The 21,298-nt window shown below is 46.9% G+C and overlaps 1 protein-coding gene across 1 annotated transcript in view; it reads left to right on the top strand.

The window, feature by feature from the left end:
* LOC136626704 (uncharacterized) overlaps positions 1 to 21,298 on the top strand; it is a 244,542-nt gene that overhangs the window by 190,914 nt on the left and 32,330 nt on the right. The gene's annotated exons all lie outside the window — the stretch shown is intronic.

Here is a 21,298-nt window from a genome sequence, read left to right as displayed (position 1 = left end):
ATTATGATAAGCGGCCAGAACCTGACTAGCATCCTGATGGGGAATCAGTATCTGATGCACACAATGACCGGATGTATGACCTGTAGAGTTCCTTAGCATGAGACCTTTTTGTAGGAACAGCCTTTTTCTCTGTCTCTAGAGACAGTGGAGCTCTGGGTCTGGGGTTTTTTCAGACAATCTCTTTTGGGATTGTTCCCAACAACAAATATTCTTATAGATCCCTGAAAGTTCGGCTGTCTTGCAGGAGCTACTTTTGTTGGTCATTTTGAAAGTTTGGGGATTTGCTGGATGATTCCATGGCAGAAGACTAGCTTTGTTAAGCGGGCCGAATTTCGAAATCAAGCATTTCTACCTCTTCTCATTGATCTTCTTGCGAGTAGTCAATAGCTTTAGGTAGTCTAGACAGCGCATCAGCTTTGGTGTTAGCCTTACCAGGCCAGTATTTCAAATTAAAATCGAAATTGGCTATCCTGGAGTGCCATCTTTGTTCCCATGCTCCTAGCTTTGTGGAATTTAAATGGGGAACAGGATTGTTGTCAGTATAAGCCACAAATTTTGCGGCTGCTAAATAGTCTCTGAATTTCTCCGTAACGGCCCACATATTCCACCGGGGCTGACTATGTGTTCCAGGTACTTGTCTTGCATTTGCAGCAGATGGCATTTGGATGGTTTCACCTCGAATCCTAAACCAAACCTCTCTGTACTCTACCTGATAACATGCTCTTTGTCCTAGTGCAATCCCTGCTAGCCGCCATCAACTGCCCCTGCAGTCATACCGATTTAGCCACCACACGGCTTAAGTCTGACCATTGTCTATGTGTAAAGCATCCTTCGCTCTCCACCTTGCCCTACCTTGCACATCTTCAGCTCCTTTACCTTCTGTATCACCCCACTATTTGTAGTATGTAAGCTCGTTGGAGCAGGACCCTCACCCCTACTGTTTCCATCAACTGATTACTGCATGTAACTGTGTTTTTTATATTTTTGTACTTTTATCTTTCTGTATCCCCCTGTTTTTGTAAGCGCTGCAGAATATGTTGGTGCTATATAAATAAAGATTATTGTTATTACTATGAGTATTAAGGATCTGACATACTTCTCTTAGGTGTTGCAGATGATCCTCGTAGGCTTTGGAATATATAATGACATCATCTAGGTACAGCACAATAGTTTCAAAGCTCTTATGAGCCAGACAATGCTCGATAAGTCGTTGAAATGCGCCTGGGGCATTGCACAATCCGAAGGGCATACAGTTGAACTCGAACAGACCCATAGGAGTAGTGAAGGCTGTTTTCTCACAAGCTGTTTTCTCGAGCTCGTACATGGGGACCTGCCAATAACCACTGGTGAGATTTAATGTCGAGAAATAGGCGGCAGAGCCTAAAGTGGTCAAAAACTCTTTAATTCTTCGCAATGGATATGCATCTTTGTCAGGGATGTTATTTAATTTGTAGTAGTCAACACACAACAGGATACTACCCTCTTTCGTTTTAACCAGTACTATAGATGCAGCCCAGGGGCTGTAACTTTCCTGAATGGTATGGTTATCTTTCATTTCTCGAATCAGAGATTTAACTTGCTGGTATGAAGAGGGTAGTATTGGGCGATATCGTTCTTTTATGGGGGCATGACCATCCATGGGAATAGTGTGGGAAATGCCTTTAACGTAACCATAATCCATATGTGTGTGTGTGTGTGTGTGTGTATATATATATGTGTATATATATATATATATATATATATATATATATACATACAGCAGCACAACCAATATATCAAGTTGAAGTAGCATACAAAGCAGGTGCACAATCCCAAGGTGATCCTGAACCTAAGGATCCACAAGCGAGACAGTGTAAATTACCAATAGATGGATCAGCACATGGAGGATTCTACATAAATTATCTTTATTCCGCAACACAACACAGAGCTGCAACGTTTCGACCTTATTCTGGGTCTTTTTCATGCTTGAAAAAGACCCAGAATAGGGTCGAAATACTGCAGCTCTGTGTTGTGTTGCGAAATAAAGATGAATAATTTGTGAAGAATCCTCCGTGTGCTGATCCATCTATTGGTAACCATAATCCATAGCGTGTTTGCTAAAGGCAGCTTTGTTTTCTTGGGCCACGTCCCGTAGTCCTTGTATTTCATCCATAGAGGTCTGTGAGTCTCCAATACGTAGATCAGCTAACCAGGACTCAGGTCTTTGAGAGTATAGCTGTTTCTGCTGGGTATATAGCTGTACTTTCATCTGACTAGAGTCAAGAACATCTTGAGGTGACAGCAGAGAGATTTGCATTCCCTAGGTCAGTGATGGGCAACCTTTTGAGCTCGGTGTGTCAAAATTCGCCAAAAAACCGAGCATAACTCAGGTCGTGTGTCACTTCGAGAAAAAAATCCATAAATTTGCGATATTTATAGTTTAAATAACAAATATGTATAATTGTAATGTATAACTCTATTTAATAAACCCAAAACACCCACAGCACAGGCCCTCGCATCTCCCAGCCTCCCCCTCACTTATCTCAGTAAGGACGAGCCCCCAGCGGCGACAGCGCCCCCCACAGCGTATCCCAGCAGCGACAGCACCCCCCACAGCAGCCCCCCGCAGCGACAGCGCACCCCACAGTGGCCCCCCAGCATTACTTGCCCCCCACAGAGGCCCCCAACATTACTTGCCCCCCACAGAGGCCCCCAGCATTATCTGCCCCCCACAGCGGCCTCCCCAGCAGCCCCCCAGCGGTGACTGCCCCCTCACAGGGGCCCCCCAGCGGTGAATGACCCCCACAGGTGACTGCCCCCCCACAGCGACAGCACCAGCCACAGCGGCCCCCAGCATTACTTGCCCCCCACAGCAGCCCCCCAGTGGTGACTGCCCCCCACAGCGGCCCCCCAGTGGTGACTGCCCCCTCACAGAGGCCCCCCAGCAGTGAATGCCCCCCACAGGTGACTGCCTCCCCCACAGTGGAACTCCAGCGGTGACTGCCCCCTCACAGCGGAACTCCAGCGGTGACTGCCCCCTCACAGCGGACCCCCAGCGGTGAATGCCCCCCACAGGTGACTGCCCCCCCCACAGCGGACCCTCAGCGGTGACTGCCCCCTCACTGCGGACCCCCAGCGGTGAATGTCCCCCACAGGTGACTGCCCCCCTACAACAGACCCCTAGCGGTGACTGCCCCCTCACAGCGGACCCCCAGCGGTGACTGCCCCCTCACAGCGGACCCCCCCCCCGACCCATGTACTTACCCTGTGGATGCTTGGATGCTCCGCTCCTCCTGTGCCCGGCACCCTCCAGCAGCGATGATCTCCCGCGCACACTGTGACGTCAGTGTGTTGCAGGACGCCTTCTCCCCCGGAAGCTCCCGCGGAACCAACAGGTAGGAGACGTCGGGGGACGGGGGCAGGAGGATCCTGGTGCACACTGACATCACAGTGTGCGCCGGGATCAGCGCTGGTTAGTAGTGCTGGTTAATGAATACTGGCAGGGGAGTCACGGCCCCTGCCGGTATTCATTAACGGGGTGACCGGCCGCGTGTCAGCGATTATGGCTACGTGTGTCAGTGCTGACACACGTGTCATAGGTTCGCCATCACGGCCCTAGGTTGATGAGGTAACCCGGAACTCTCCCGTCTGTTACGACAACAAGGCTCTTGGCAGCCATTAAGAATGGATGTCCATCAATAGGAATAGGCTCAACCAGTGCCTCATAGTTTTTCCTCTGCAATCCAGGACGGGTCTGACACCAGAGTAGGAACTCTAATTCCAGGGGCATTATTACTGGTTTTACGTCTTTGACTCAAGCTCGCCGCACATGACCTTTCGAATTTGAGACCTTCTGCTGGGCTGACAAAGCACAGATGGCCTTCTGCAGCACCACTTGTTGGGCCTGAGATGCTACTGGGACAGAATTCTGTAAGGCTTTTAACATCTTTGCATAGCAATTACGTAGGGTATTCATTCTTTATTGTCACGACCGAAGCGTATCTATCAGGGACATCTACTAAGATACCTTGTTTTGGTAGCTCAGCTCTTCCAGCAAGAACTGTGAGTTCCCAATATCCTGCTACCGTCACTGGTAGTCCATTACTGGTGGTGACATTTATCTGTGTTTTTGTCGAGTAGCTCAGCGCATCTAGTGTCTAATATTTCTCAACGTCAATTTTCTTGATAGTGGCAGATGTGACCCAGTATCCAGCAATGCTGCCAAAGGTATGCTGTCCATGAATATTATCACTTCCGGACATGGCCCAACATGCTTAGATACTCCCTTGGGGATGATTGCACCTATTCTTTGGCCACCCAGGGGAAGCTGATCTCCTTCCCAGAGGATATCCATTTAATGCCCAGCAGTTGCTTTCTTGGTGGCCATAGTGGTGACAGTGCTTACAGTAGGGATGTGCACCTCGGGAATAAACTCTAGTAGGTCGCAGTGACCCAGAAGGGTCTATGCTCATCAGACACCAATTGTGGAGAGGACCTCTGGCACTCCAACTCTCCCATCTTCTTACATGCCACCAAATTACGGGTTAGCTCGGCCATTTGTTTCTGCATTTCAGGCAAGGATTCTTCCGCAAGAGCACCTGTCTGTGTGGCCTGTTGGGGTTGTTCCCATTTGCTATGCTGAAGCAATTTCTCCTCACCCAGACCAGTAAAGGTTCTGAGATTGTCTAATTCGGCCACCTAGGGTTCTGTTCCCAGTACTTGTATGGCCAGTTCTTTAAACTTAAAGGGGTTGTCCCGCGAAACAAAGTGGGGGTAAGCACTTCTGTATGGCCATATTAATGCACTTTGTAATATACATTGTGCATTAATTATGAGCCATACAGAAGTTATTCACTTACCTGTTCCGTTGCTAGCGTCCCCGTCTCCATGGTGCCGTCTAATCTTCAGCGTCTAATCGCCCGATTAGACGCGCTTGCGCAGTCCGGTCTTCTCCTTTGCTGAATGGGGCCGCTCGTGCCGGAGAGCGGCTCCTCGTAGCTCCGTCCCGTCACGTGTGCCGATTCCAGCCAATCAGGAGGCTGGAATCGGCAATGGACCGCACAGAAGCCCTGCGGTCCACCGAGGGTGAAGATCCCGGCCGCCATCTTCACAAGGTAAGTATGAAGACGCCGGACTGCGGGGATTCGGGTAAGTACTATCTGGTTTTTTTTTTTTAATCCCTGCATCGGGTTTGTCTCGCGCCGAACGGGGGGGCTATTGAAAAAAAAAAACAACCCGTTTCGGCGCGGGACAACCCCTTTAAGAAAGCTGCTATGTTGGTGCTGGACGGTTAAAATTTTTAATTGGCTACAGAGGTTTTTGTCTGTGTTCCCTCTGTAAATTGTTCTTGGGGAGCTTGATCTGCCTCATCAGCTTCTTTGGGATCAGCCTAAACCACCACCTTCAGATCCTCTTGTAGGGATAAGGCATAGTCTCAAAGGGATTCGCCAGGCTTTTGTTTTTTATTGAAGAACCACTTTTTGATCTCTGACATCATATGCATGTCAAAGATACCCTACAGACGTTTAAATATTTATTCAACCGTTTTCCTGTGCTCACGGGGCCAGGTTTTCACTTCCTGAACTGCAGCTCCTTCTAATTGTCCTATTAAGATCTCTAGTGTTTGTTCCATCGCGAGTGGATAGAGTCAGAAGATGGCTCCCATTTTACTCTTAAACTCATGAAAGGTATGCATCTCTCCACTTTATCCAGCCAAGGGGCACCTAGTCAATAGGGCATTGTCAGCGCTGTGAAGCCGATTAAGCTCTGGGCTGAGAGAGCGCTAGTTTGTTCATTATCACCTTCATCGGAAATGTTATGAAGTCTGTTTACTTTTGGCGTGATCTGTCAAGAATGAGCGCTGGCTCTTTAGAATTTTGATATTTGGTACACCAACATGAAATAGGTCATAGCAGTCACTTCCTGTTCGCAGATGCCAAGTTTTAACCCTCCTACTGCAGCGAGCCAGAGGTAGCTCGAGTGGGTGGTATCAGTGTACACTTTGTCGCAGTGGCAGCTACTCTGACAGATATGGCGACTCACGCAGCAGGCGGTTGGTAGGAGTCTCTGTGTAGTTTAGATACTGACTGCTGATATCTGTATGTGATGCCAATGCCTTTATATGAGAAAAACCTTACTTATGGTAATGAAATAACGAGATCAGTCCAATTGGACTGAAGGCATGCAGTTTACTGTGTAATGTCAGGTCATAGACAGTTCACTCCTGTGGATTTGGGAGCAATGATAACAACAACAGTTACATTTGTATCTACATTGACAGTGTCAGATTTCTTACTTCTCTCAGGGTGAAGGTTATTTGGATACAATAAAGATTTTCCCTTTACTGTGTCTCGGGCTGTCAGCGACCGGCTGGAGCGGCTCGTGCAGGGTAGATTATACTCCACTGTTAGTTAACTGCACAAGGGGAGGTAACACTCACTATTATGATGACCTTTCTTTCTGGCTCTGATTTCCTTAGGATGGAGGAGAAACTCTACTACTCTTCTATCTTCCTCTGTCTATCTCTCCTGATGACGCACTCGCTGTCTCACCGCACTATATCCCACTCCTGCTTTTGTCTGTGCATCTGCTCTCTTCTGCTCCCAACCTCCAACTCTCAACTTACAACATACGCACACTTAAAATTACCTTTTCCATGCAGGCTCTGCTGTTGCTAAGCAACTAAAGCACCAATCAGTAAGCTGCAACTAAAGCACCAATCAGTAGGCTGTTGCTGGGATAGCTATTTCAGGAATAACAGCTTCTATCTCAGGTGGGGCCCCTCCTATGTCCCCTTGAGGCTCATAGTGAGATCCCAGGAACTTATTAACTCTCTTTGACTTCTCTGTAGGACCCTCTGGGTCACTACACATACTGCCCCCTACATGTACATTACACATATTTACCACCCCTACCTATACATTACACATACATACAGCTCCCTACGTGTACATTACACATATATACGGTCGCCATGTGTACATTACAGACATATATACCACCTCCAACATGTACATTTCACATGTATACCACCCCCTACATGTATATTACACACATATATACCACCTCCTACATGTACATTACACACATATATACCACCCCCCCTACATGTACATTACACATATATACGGTCGCCATGTGTACATTACACACATATACGGCCCCTCTACATGTACATTACACACATATACACCCCCTCTACATGTACATTACACATATATACACTCCCCATACATGTATATTACATATATCGCGCCACCTGTGTATTACACACACTGGCCTCTGCTCCTCCGTCTCGCACACGCTCGGCTCCGCTCCTCCGTCTCACACACGCTCGGCTCCACTCCATTCACTCTCTGAATACATCCTCACACAGCAGAGTCCTGCATCCACTGAGCGGAGAGCCCTGGTCATGTGACCCCTTGTCTCCTCCCACACACTGATCACATGACGGTGACATCATCACAGGTCCTGTAAGCACAGAGCAACCACGCGGTTCCTGTCCGGCTGCAGGTGGAGGTATGTGGGGTCTCCAGCACTGGGGGGGGGGGGCGGAAATTCCATGCGAATTTCGGCGCGGCAAATCTCGTGATTAGCCAGCCATGTGGACGAGATTTCTCAGAAATCACGTCCACACGGGTCGGCACATCCGCTGCGGCTAAGCCGCCAGAAGCGGATGTGCCGACTGCAGCATGTCTATTTTTTTTTCCCGCTGCGTCCGCGCTTTCCTCTATGGGAGCCCCGGCCGCAACGGAAGAGTGAGCGGCCGGGCCGCTTCAAAGCCGCGGGTTTTGCAGCGGCGGTTCTCCCGGCGGAAATCTTGCGGTTTTTCGCTGCGGCCAAACTGCGAGATATCTGCCGAGAATCCGCCCTGTGAGAACCCAGCCTTACAGTACCATCCTGGCACTTTATTGTGACGGGATGTTTTTGGACTTGTTAAAAACATCATGCGTTTTTGTAAGGCTGGGCTCCCACGGGGCAGATTTGGCGCGGAATTTCCGTGTGGACTTTCTGCACGAAAATTCTGCCAGCAATTTTTATCCCAGCATAAAGCAGCAAAGCGGACCAGATGTGCAAAAATCTCATCCACACACTGCAGAGAAGCCGCTGTGGCCAAGCCGCGATGAAACTGACATGCCGTGCGGAATTCAAATCTGTATGTCAGCTGTATCGCCGTTACCGCTGCGGCCAGCGCTCCCCTCTATGGGGAGAGATGGCTGCAGCAGATGCAGGTGGCAAAGCCGCTTCAAAGCCCACACCGAACGGCGCAAGTTTTGAAGCTGCACTTCTGACGCAGAAACCTTGCTGAATTTCTGTGCAGTCCCGCTGCGGTCATTCCGTGGGATTTCCGCCCCGTGTGACCGCAGCCTAAGCATTATTTTGGTGATGTTTTTTGGTTATAGATTCTTCACACTTGTTTTGTTTTTCTGTACGAAAGCCAATGTGGGAAAAAGTAAAAACACTGCAAGGACGAAAAAAAAAAGTACAAAATGAAGCAATCAGATGTCCTGATTAAGGTGGGACAGTCCCGCTTTGGGACCCTGTGTCCCGCTTTCCGTGGGGACCCTAGCTGGACAGTCATTTGTCGGGTCACCATTATAGTGATTACTGGATAGAGTTTCACAGCTCCTCAGCTGGATAGAGTGTCGTAGCGCTGCGAGCCAGATGCACACATTGACGGCTGTGTGTGCATCCAGGATCTTCCTCCCCTCCCCTCTAATCTCCTCTTTAGTTCTGCAAGAGAGGAGAAGGGAGGAGGCGCAGCTCCGCACCTGCACACTGATGCCGGTAGCAGCGTTGGGAGGAGCAGCAGCACTCTGAAGAGGTAATTATATGGTTCTTAGGAGGAGCACTAATACTACTGGGGTCACTATTGATGGAGTTACTGGGGGTCACTATTATTGATGGGGCTACTCTGGGGGGTCAATTTATTGCTGGAGCTACTGTGGGGGACACTAATATTGCTAGGGCTACTGTGGGGGGTCACTGTTATTAATTAGGCTACAGTAGGGGGCAATATTATTGATGGGGCTACTGTGGGGGAGTCACTATTACTGATGGGGCTACTGTGAAGGGAGTCAGTATTACTGATGGGGCTACTCTGGGGAGTCAATTTATTGCTTGGGCTACAGTGGGCATCACTATTACTACTGGGGCAACTGTGGGGTTCACTATTATTGATGGGGCTACTGGGCGGGGCCATTATTATTGATGGGGCTACTATTGGGGGTCACTATTACTACTGGGGCTACTGGGTGGTCACTATTATTGCTTTGGCCACTTTGGGGGGGCACTATTATTGATGGGGCTACTGTGGGGGGGTCACTATTATTGATTGGGATACTGTGGGGGTGTAGTCACTATAACCAATGAAGCCACCGTGGGAGGTCACTATTATTGCTGAGGCTACTGTGGGAAGTTGCTATTGCTGGGGCTATTGTGGGGGTCACTATTATTGCTGGGGCTACTTTGGAGGTCATTGTTATTAATGGGGCTACTGTGGGGGTCAATATTACTACTGGGGCTACTGTGTGGGTCACTATTATTGCTGGGCCACTGTGGGGGGAGCACTCTTGCGAGGGCAACTGTGGGGTGGGGGGCACTATTATTGATGGGGCTACTGTGGGGGGCCACTATTTTTGATGGGGATACTGTCGCGGGGGGGTCACTATTATTGATGTGGCTACTGTGGGGGTTTACTATTATTGATGGGTCTACTGTGGGGCATCACTACCCAAAATTACTACGGGGGCTACTGGGTGTCACTATTATTGCTGGGGCCACTGTGGGGGTTACTATTGCTGGGGCTACTGTGGGGGGTTCACTATTACTACAGGGGCTACTGTGGGGAGGTAACTGTTATTGATGGGGCTATTGTGGAGGTCACTATTACTACTGGGGCTACTGGGTGGGTCACTATTATTGCTGGGCCACTGTGGTGGGAGCACTCTTGCGAGGGCAACTGTGGGGTGGGGGGCACTATTATTTATGGGGCTACTGTGGGGGGCCACTATTATTGATGGGGCTACTGTGGGGATTTACTATTATTTATGGGACTACTGTGGGGCATCACTACCACAAATTACTACGGGGGCTACTGGGTGTCACTATTATTGATGGGGCCACTGTGGGGGTTACTATTGCTGGGGCTACTGTGGGGGGTTCACTATTACTACTGGGGCTACTGTGGGGCGGTAACTGTTATTGATGGGGCTACTGTGGGGGGTAACTATTATTGATGGGGCTACTGTGGGGGGTTACTATTATTGATTGGTCTACTGTGCGGCATCACTTTCCCAAATTACTACAGGGGATACTGGGTGTCACTATTATTTCTGAGGGCTACTGTGGGTGTTACTATTGCTGGGACTATTGTTGGGGGTTCACTATTACTATTGGGGTTATTGTGGGGGGTAACTGTTATTGATGGGGCTACTGCAGGGGTCGATTTTAATGCTGGGGCTACTGTGGGAGGTTACTATTGCTGGTGCCACTGTGGGGGGGGGGTCACTATTATTGATGGGGCTACTATGGGGCATCACTATTATTACTGGGGGTTCCCTATTATTGCTAGGGGCCACTGTGGGGGGTCACTATTATTGCTGGAGCTTCTGTGGGGGGTTATTATTACTGGCACTTCTATGGGGGTCACTATTACTACTGGGGCTACTGTGGGGTGTCACTATTATTGCCTGGACTATTGTGGGAGTCACTATTACTACTAGGGCCACTGTCGGGGCTCAGTATTATTGATGGGGCCACTGTGGGCGGTTACTATTATTGCTGGGGCTACTGTGGGGGTCACTAGTATTTCTGGAGCTACTTTGGGGGTCACTGTTATTTATGGGGCTACTGTTGGGGTCAATATTACTACTGGGGCTACTGGGGGGATCATTATTATTGCTGTGGCCCCTGTTGGGGGATTACTTTTGCTGGGGCAACTGTGGTGGGACACTATTGCTGGGGCAACTGTGGGGGTCACTATTATTGCTGGGGCCACTGTGGGGTTCACTGTTATTGCTGGTACCACTGTGGGGGGGGTCACTATTATTGATGGGGCTACTGTAGGGGTTACTATTTCAGGGGATACTGTGAGGGGTCACTGTTATTGATGGGGATACTGTGATGGTCACTATTACTACTGGGACTACAGTGTGGGGGCGGTCACTATTTTGCTGGGGCTACTGTGGGTAGTTACTATTATTGCTGGTGCCACTGTGTGGGGTCACTGTTATTGCTGGGGTTATTGTGGGGGTCACTATTACTACTGGGGCTACCGTGGGGGGGGGGGGCAGTATTATTGTTGGACTACTGTGGGGGTCACTGTTACTACTGGGGCCACTGTGGGTGTCACTGTTATTGGTGCGGTCAATGTGGGGAGGTGACTATTATTGCTGTGCTGGTATAGGGGACAGTGTTACTACTGAGGCCACTTTGCATATGGCAGCGTACCTCAAGCTGACTTAAGGGATGTTTACGTGTGGCGGAAATGCTGTGGAATGTCCATAGCAAATTTCACATCTAAAAAAGCTGTCGAAATCTGTACCATTGGTGCAGATTTTTGACTGGAAATCGGCTGCAGGTACACAGCTGATTTTATACTATGTGGTGCTGCCCCTCACCTGCTCTGAAGGCTTCCCGTTGTCAGCGCTACCAATTTTCCAGTTCCCTGCAGCCTTGTCGGGCGCTGCTGGTCAGGGGTGGCATTACTGGTCAGACGATACTGGACAGTTGTTGCACTGCTGGTCAGGTGATGCTTGTCAGGTGTGGCGCTGCTAGTCAGGTGATGCTTGTCAGGTGTGGCGCTGCTAGTCAGGTGATGCTGGTTGGGTAAGCAGCAGATTTCCAGACAAAATCTGCACCAATGGTACAGAGTTTGAATGTTTCTTTAGATGCGGAATTGGCTTGCTGTCTTTTTTTGAACCAGCCCTGTACTTTTTATAAACATGGAGGTGAAATCATATGTTGTGTTAAGCCCCGCCCTTGACCACACCACTTTTTACCTCTTTGACCCTGAGAAAAGTTTTGGTCACCTGAACCAAAATGAGGAAAAATGCACTAAAACTGTGTATTTTTGTGCATTTCATGACTCCCCGTTAGCCTAAAACTAACATCTGGCTACTGCTAGGGAGGTGGTGGTGGTCGGGGGGTTGGCCATAAGAAATGTGAAGAACCTGACAGAACACACTCTGGCTACACCTCTGTCCCGCCCACTCCCATTGCTGTTATAGGAGTCAATGGCAGCGGCCGTATTCCAGCCAGTAAGATAGTTCCAGGGCTATCTTTCCTGGCGCCAGGGGCGTAACTATAGAGGGTGCAGGGGATGCGGTTGCACCCGGGCCCAGGAGCCTTAGAGGGCCCATAAGGCCTCTCTTCTCCATATAGGGAGCCCAGTACTATGAATAAAGCATTATAGTTGGGGGCCCTGTTACAGGTTTTGCATTGGGGCCCAGAAGCTTCAAGTTATGCCTCTGTGCAGCATGGTTTAGATATGGGTACGGGTACAGATACAGATAGAGGGGGGGCCCCAGCTCACCTTTTGCATCAGGGCCCCTGAGCCTTTAGTTACGCCCCTGCCTGGCGCTATATTTACCAGCCGGGCGCTTTTATGCCGCGGTATTACGCCTGCGTGATCTGATGCATTGGAATCCAATGCATCAGATGGTAGTGTATATCAGCTGGCAGTGAAAACGCTGGCCGATATACGCTTGTTTGAATCCAGCCTTAGGCCTCTTTCACAAAAGTGATGCTGTTTTATGTTGACTGCGTCACAGTCAAAAATTTGCATGAACGGGAAAAAGACGCTATTGAGTCATGGCTAAAATTAACATTTTCTTGTCCATTCACACGGCCGGGTGGGGCGTATATGCTGCAGTCCGAAATTCCCTCGGTAGGCATAAATCCTCAGAATTACTTCTAATGCCTAAATAGAGGCAACTGTCATATTTTAGCTGCGCTGGCCACTGTTTAACTCCCTCCTCTTCCCTTTTTGTTCAGCTCCCATAGGTGTTTATGGGAGCTGCCAGTGTATATCGGCCGAAAGATAGGGCAAGACCTGTCTTTCTAGCCATGTATAAATTCGGCCACTTTATTCGGTCGCTGAGGTTTTATCTTTTGTGCTGAAAGCTTTTTATGCAGTTTAAAATCGGTAATTTGAATGAATGCGTTGGAAGCCAACACTTCAGATGGTCGCGATTCTTTATCACGGCTAAACTAACCACGAAAAACGCTTGTGTGAATAAGGCCTTATAGTAACATCACTTTTGTTACCCTGATTTGCCGTAGCCGTCATGTGAAGATGCGACATGCTTTGACCTCAAACATGGAGGAACTGCCTAGATTTAGGTATTAAAAGAGAGAACACAACATCTAGACTTTATTACCTCCTCGCCGGTTTCCCTTTATTCTCTCCAGTAATTGTATTATTATGGGGGTTTTGTATGATGTTACATTGTCTCGTCTTCTCTCCATTCAGGATCCTCAGCTGATATCTTCTATATCAGATAATATTCCTGATTGACCCGACAAGGATGGAGAGGAAGAGGGACAAGATGGCAGAGAGTATATTCACCCTCACCCTAGAGATACTCTTCCAGCTTACAGGAGAGGTGAGAGATTCTGGGGGTGACATCACGTTCCATCATTCTTATCTACGAGGGGTTCTCCGATTTCAGATAAATGGGGCAATGTTGGGAAATTCAAGAAAATAAGCTTTACATAACTATGAACGCTTGTGTGTTGGCGGATCGTTGTCTTTTGTGCATAAAATGCCAGTTGGTTGCTGCACATTTTATCATGTAATCAGGGAGATGTGCAGCCAACCGATGTTAGCTGTATGGGGAAGAACAGCCATTACTATCGATCGCTTGCACTACCCAGAGATCATCCACCCATCTGAACATTATTAACAATCACTGACTAACATGATCATTGCTGATCAGCAGTTGTAACACAGCCGGATGATCTGTCCCTGAAAAGGGCCTTAACCACTTTATGCTGATATAGATTGGTACTAATATACCTAATGATGAATATCTGCCCCCTTCCTGATTAGAAGGTGTAAGGCCCGAAGACTGTTCATGCACGCAAGAATCACGCTGAAACCTGCTGTTCAGCTAAAAGAAACTTCTTTATTCTAATCAAGCTGCATGGGGTTTTATAGAAAGTGTGCATAGTTAATACGTCATGAAGTACGAATCTGTAGCTGAATGGTGATTATCTTATATGAGTCTCCTCCTCCAGGAGCTGACGTTCTTAACTCAGAAATCCTGGTTGAAAAAAGGCGCCTTCTTGGGTAAACTGTTAAGAACACGGTGGGGGGGGGGGGGGGGGGGGCAAGTAGTTAGTCAGCATTTAAAGAGGCAGCGTGTGTAAGTAGAAAAGAAAGCACATATTTGCAATAGATATTTTACTTTGTTTAATACAATCCATTACAATCCCCTTAAAATGACTATTTTATCTTTCCCTAATCCCGGGCCTATCTCATCTGTCTGGAGGTACTTTGGAACTCTTTTGTGCTGCACATTAGATGAGTCATAGCTATCCCATGGACCCCCCCTTCCCGCAACGGGCTATGCAAACAGAGAAGTCAGATGCTGTCCCTATGGGCTTAAAGATATTGTAATTGCTTAGGGGAAAGAGTCTGCAGTGGGTGTAAGATGTCTCATAGTCCTCTGGACTCTTGATGGCTGTAGTCACTTTACGGTTTGGTCCTGTGTTGTCGAGGATGTATTTGCAGCAGGTCTCCCTATCATTTTACATACCCTTCCTTTCTCTGCTAAGATCATATCTAAGGCCATTCTATTCTGGAAAGTCATGGAGGAGGTCAGTCCTAGCCGGTCCGCTAGTCCCTGTAGGGCATCTTTGATGTCCTCAAAGGTAGTATCAGCTATAGCTATCATGTTGTGCAAAGTCTGTATCTTAGGGCGTATGGGGTTGGCTACCGGTACAGGAGGGCCAGTACTAGGTAGTACATAGGAGACATCTGCCCTACAAGGCCACATGCCTTATCAGAGTGATCATAGCTGTTATGGTTCAGGTCCCCTATAGGGACATAAAGATTGCGAGAAAACAAAAATATAGTGTAAAAAAATAAAAATAAAATAAAAACCCCTTTTTTGCACATTTTCGCTTATTTGTATAAAAAAAATTAAAGAAATCCCCCACAAATATGCCATCATCTTGTTTATAACGACCTGTACTATAATTTGAGCTCATTACTTATCCTGTGCAGCAAAAACCGTAAAATAAAAGGAGACAAAATGCTTATTTTATTCATTTTATCTCCAAAAAAAGCGCAATAAAAGCAATCTGTACCCTAAATTGGTACACATAAAAACTACAGCTCCTGACACAAAAAACAAGCCCTCACAGAGCTCCGTCCATGCAAAAATAAAAATATTATGGGACTTGAAATGCAGCGATGTAAAAATAATCACAATTTGAAAAAAAGGGGGTTTTATTGTGCAAAAATCGAAAAACCTAAAAAAAAGATAATAATTGTGTTATCGTCATAATTGTTCTCACCAGCATAAAAAAATGTATACTGTCATTTATGCTTATGATTGAGGGCTTATTCAGATGAGCGTATATCTGTCGGGTTTTCACACCCATCCGATATACGTTGCCCTTCTCTGCAAGGGAGGAGGCGGGCCGGGCTGGGAGCTAGTGCATTGAGCTCCCACCCCCTCTCCACCCTCTTGCCGCCCCTCGCCATTGTTGGCAATGAGAGGGGCGACACTGGGGTGGAACTTAGCTCCGTCTCCGTTCCACCCTTCTCATTGCAAACAGTGGTCAGGGGCAGAGAGAGGGCAAAGAGGGGGCAGGAGCTCAATGCACTAGCGTAGTGCCTCCCGTTGCAGAGAAGAGCAGCGTATATAGGTCAGATGTGAAAACCCCAATGATATACGCTTATCTGAATAAGCCCTGACACTGAAAAAATAAAAAACAGTGGCAGAATTGATGTGTTTTTAATCCCTGCTCTAAAAAAAATAATAAAAGTTTTACAATGCATTATATGCACCCGAAAATGGTATCAATAAAAACTATAGTTTGCCAGGCAAAAATCAAGGCTCCATATAGCCGTATCGATGGAAAAGTAAAAAAGTTATGGCTTTTAAAAAGTGGAGATTAAAATCCCACAAAAATCATTGCATCCTTAAGCCCAAGATAGGCCACGTCATGAAGGGGTTAAAGATATTATCCCTCCAAACAAGTTAGCCTGTACCACAGCATAGGTAGTAGCTTGCTTATTGGTGGGGTCTCATCACTGGGACCCCAACTAGAGATGAGCGAGCATGCTAGTCCGAGCTTGATTAGCGTACCCGATGTACTCGTTGCTCGAGCGAGCACCACTGTGGTGCTCGGGTGCTCGAGAAAATTTCACTCTCTCCATTGTCTTCAATGAAGCTGCGGCTGCTGCCAGCCAATCACAGGCAGCTCTCGCCGAATGAATGACAGGCGATAATTTTCGGGTAGGGGCTTGAAATATAAGCCCTTCCCCAAAAATCATCCCTAGCTGGTGAAAAAAGTTTAGAAATTATATACCCGCCACTCAGGCACATCCTCCGGCTGGCTCCCCGGCACTGCTGTGAAGCTCTTTCAGCAGATGGGGATTTAAAAATCGCCGCCTGCTGAAAGGGCTGCACTGATTGGCTGAGCGCTCAGCCCATCACAGGCAGCGCTCAGCTGCTTATCAGAGCTGTTGCGGCTGGGTGTCGGGTGTAAGAGACAGCTGGCAGCCGCAATGCATGCAGGGAGAGCGCTGCTTTATCCTCCTTCATACACACCCTGCAGCTGTAGGATGTAAAAACACTATAGGCCGATCACTAGGGGGGTAAGGCTTGCTTTATTCAGCTATCTATATTGTTTTCATTCTTCTCCTGATATAGACAACAGCTTTAATAACTGTTAGATGTAACTGGAGACATGAAGGACTTTGGGAATGTCTGCAATTATATTTCTGGATGTTTCTCCCCATAAACAGGATTACACGGTAGTGAAGAAGACTTCTAGTGATGGCTGTCAGGCCCCGGTGTCTGATGGATGGGGAAGACCCCTGAGCCCAATCACAGGGCCTCCACCTCACCCCCTGATACTGGAGGAGATCAATGAGCAGAAGATCCTAGAACTCACCAACAAGATGATTGAGCTGCTGACTGGAGAGGTGACGCTGCTGGGAATGCTGGGACATTATACAGTAACGCTATGGCGGTATACTGTGTCTGGGTGATGACGATATCATTGTGTTGTCAGGTTCCTATAAGGTGTCAGGACGTCACTGTCTATTTCTCCATGGAGGAGTGGGAGTATTTAGAAGGACACAAGGATCTGTACAAGGACGTCATGATGGAGGACCACCAGTCCTCCCCATCACCAGGTAATAGACAGGACTAAATCCACACGCCTTTATTATTTGTATGTAGAGAATGAATTCAGTGGCTGTCTGTGTTTTCTGCAGGTAGATCCAGTAAGAGAACAGCAGCGGAGAGATGTCCCCATCCTCTTCATCCACAGGATGATCAGGTAGGTGGAGAGAAGGTCTCATGAAATCTCCCCTCTGGTCTGTAGGACGGCTGGGAAGGTCTTGTGTTCAGTCTTATTATTATACGACTGATACTTGTGTAATGAGAAAGCTGGAGATGGCAGGATTACAGCCGACCGCAGACATTAGATCTCCGCATCTTATCACTATTTTCTGGTTCTGGAGACTTCTGGTTGGAATAAAGAAGCCACAGGTTGGAGTTATACAGGAGACCTGCAGCTATTTGGCCCAGATCACTACTGCTGTCCTGTCATTCCGGCTCCTCATACTAATTAATGACCTTTTCTGGCCATATAAAACCTTCCACACGACTTCTCCAACTGTGTGATGACTTTTACAATATTTATTTCACAGCTGGTGAAACTGGAGGAAGATCCGATCCCTATTGATGCTACAGAGACACATGTGAGCGGGGATCAGCCGTGTAAGGAGGGGATCCCTACAGATGACCACCAAGGTGAGACTTCATGTAGAGAAGAGTCTGCGTTTCGGACCAACACTCAGTCTTTAGTCATAGTGTATGAACAACCATTTCTGACAATGGAGTCACCCCACATCATACAATCACAGATCCGTGGCCGGCCCATGTACCAGCAATATAGTAAAATACCTGCATACACAAATAATACCGTCCAGCAGGAGATTAATAAGACAACTACAGACATATCAACAAGTCGTGTGCATACTGATACAATTAATAATGCAACATTATTTCCTTCTAAGGTTTAACCCTATAGGCACCGTGTTTACAGATGGAAGATCCAATGTGCCTCACGGTATCCTGCAAATGTTCCAATATTTTACTTTTCTATCTTCTACACGTACATCCCACATAGGATAACTTACAGATATCACCTGTGATCATACAGACCGCACGTCGGATATTACAATTTATATATTCTTTAATTTGAAAATTGTTATTTAACTTATCCGAAAATGTTTTGGCTGAAGAAACACACGACTTGTTGATATGTCTGTGGTTGTCTTATTAATCTCCTGCCGGACGGTATTATTTGTGTATGCAGGTATCTTACTATATTGCTGGTACATGGGCCGCCCACGGATCTGTGATTGTATGATGTGGGGTGACTCCACTGTTATGTTCTTGTTATAAATGCGTCATTGGTGTATGCAGTTTTTCTCTAGTTTGGCACTGTATGGTGCTTAATATTGATTAACCCTTTTATAACCAAGGGTCATTGATGCGCCTGCATTCAGGACACATTCTGCAGTTCCAGTACTCCCACTTTCAAAAAATCATAACTTTTTATTCTTTGGGTAACATATCTACATCATGTAAAGTGCCATATAATGTACTATTAGACTTTTAAAAATGGGTGAAGTGGGAAAAGACCACAGTTGCACCACTTGGGGGTGTTGGGGGTCATTTTTTTTCGGTTTTCATGGTGCAGTAAGAATGACATGTTGTCTTTATTCCGTGGGTCAGTACAAGTACAGTGATACCAAATTTATGCAGTTCTTTTATATAATGCTTAAAAATTAAATACCTTTTTTTTAGAAAATATAATGTCTTTCTATTGCTCTATTTTTTGACGGGGTGAGGGCTCGCTTTTTGCGGAGCGACCTGCAGTTTGTGTTGGTACCATTTTAGGGAACATATAATTTTTGATAGCTTTTCATTCATTTTTTTTCTTGGAGTGATAAAAAAAGCAATTCTTCCACTGTGTATTGTTTCTGTTTCTGCCGAGATTTTTAGATTTTCTTTTTTTATTTTATATTTTTATAATAAGCATTTTTAAAAATCTTTTTTTTTTTTATTATTGCATTGGGGAACATAGCTGAAGACTGTGGGTAAAGCTCCTCCTACCAGCTATACCCCTCCTGCAAAAAACAGCTAATCAATTTTAGCTTAGTGTCTGTAGGAGGCAGACTTCTTCATTCACCAGTGTTCAGCTGTTATCCTTCTGGATCTGGGATTACAGAGCTGGCTCTGGACTTTCCTGTTACCCCATCGAGGAAGGCAAACAGACTGGCGTTAACCCTTCTGCTGCTAGCTCGACCCTCAGGAGACCAAACTCGCCATCTATAATGGTCCCCCTATTGGAGCACTCCCTTCCTACTAAAGGCAGGTGAGCACAGGGGCACATACTACTGGAGCCCTGGAGCTCTACAGTCTGTGGCAGTTAGTTGAGTAATCTTTCCCCCTCTCTTCCTTCCTCTTTCTTTTTCCCACCACCACTAGCACTACACCCCACTATCTTCACTTCAATCCCACCCTCCCACAGGACCTCTCTACCTTTACTGAGCCATGTAGCGGATGCTCCTTGGCATGGCATACCCCTGGGTGTTTTGAAGGCTTACCTACGGGAGACAATTCCAATTTCTCCTCCTTTGCAGGCCTCCTTACAGCTTGGGAAACCACTGCGGTGTTCTTGCTGGATGGGAACTAGGATCTCTTGCGACTACAGCCCATGGGGATGCTGGAGGTCTCATTCTTCTGGGTCCTTATTCCAGGTGGCACTGATTTTTATTGCCCATTTGCAACTAGCCGAGTTTATTTCTGAAGCTACTGGTGGTAAGAGTTCTCATCATCTACAAAGCCAGCCATGCGTGGTTCCACACAGAAGAGGCCTCAGTTTTATTCCTTTTGCAGCTACAGCCCCAGGACTTTGGATAACAAAAATTTTTTGCAAAACCAAAACCTAAGGCTCTCGTTCAAACTGCGTCCATCCTGGTGTCCCTGACCACTATACTCCGCCTCTACTAAATCTTCTGTGTGTATGGAAGTCCCCAACCAAGGCATCCAGAATGGGGGGGATGACTTTCCCTATTAAGGAAGACCTAATTTGCTAATGTCTCAGACATCTGAATTTAGGAGGTCATCTCTTTGAGCCATGCCATAGAGTTTTCCGCCTGCTCCCAAGATTGCTTCTTCCATTACAGAATTCCTGGTTTATCCTTCATAATCCAATGCTTTGATGCACACACTCTCCTCTCAGGGTGCAATTGTCCCTATTTCCCCCTTAGAATAGTGCAAGGGGTTCTATTCCAATCTCTTATCTCACAAGGAGGACGGCACTGTCTGAGCCGTTCTGGAGCTGAAGAGGTGAAATCAATATGTCAATGTTCAACACTTCTGCGTGGAGTCATTGAGATCTGCCATTGCGTCCATGGAATCAGGGGAATTTCTGTCATCCATCAACATCAAGAATATGTATCTTCATATCCCCAATGTCCAGCACATCAGAGATTCACCCAGTAATGAGTGGGTGGTTTACAGAAAAATAGAGGATGCATATACTTGGATGAGGAGTTTGCAGGACCAGTGAACCTCTAGATCTGCTTATAAAGTAAACATGGAAGCATATGGAGGCTTTATATCTCTATGTTCCATACTTGAAAAATGAGGTGAATCTTTTTATAAGAGCTCCAAAACCCAGTTGCACTTCTCTGTAACTCCTGTGCTGTTTGTCCCTGGAATGAAAACTGAAGGTGTTCCTACTCTCCCAAGAAACCTGAATGATGTGTGATACTTTCTTCTAAAAGCTCCTGTGCTCTGTAACTTTAGTAGCTGTATGAGCCATGGATAAGAGCAGAAGCTGAGAGCTACAGCTGTATATACTAAATTTAACGGCACCACACGGGAGGAAAGCAGCTCATGAATACTTAATTTCAATAGAGAGATGAAAGACAAAATAAGCTTATTGACAAATATAATCAGTCTATTAGGATGGTTGTCAGTAGATTAAGTGCTCCACAAATGATTGTGGCTTGTGTGAATGGGTAAACCTTTTTAATGTTTGAATTGTAATACCT

Source organism: Eleutherodactylus coqui, chromosome 4 (assembly GCF_035609145.1).
Source record: "Eleutherodactylus coqui strain aEleCoq1 chromosome 4, aEleCoq1.hap1, whole genome shotgun sequence".
Lineage (NCBI taxonomy): Eukaryota > Metazoa > Chordata > Amphibia > Anura > Eleutherodactylidae > Eleutherodactylus > Eleutherodactylus coqui.
Note: the sequence above shows the minus strand (reverse complement) of the source record. Positions and strands in the feature narration are given on the sequence as shown.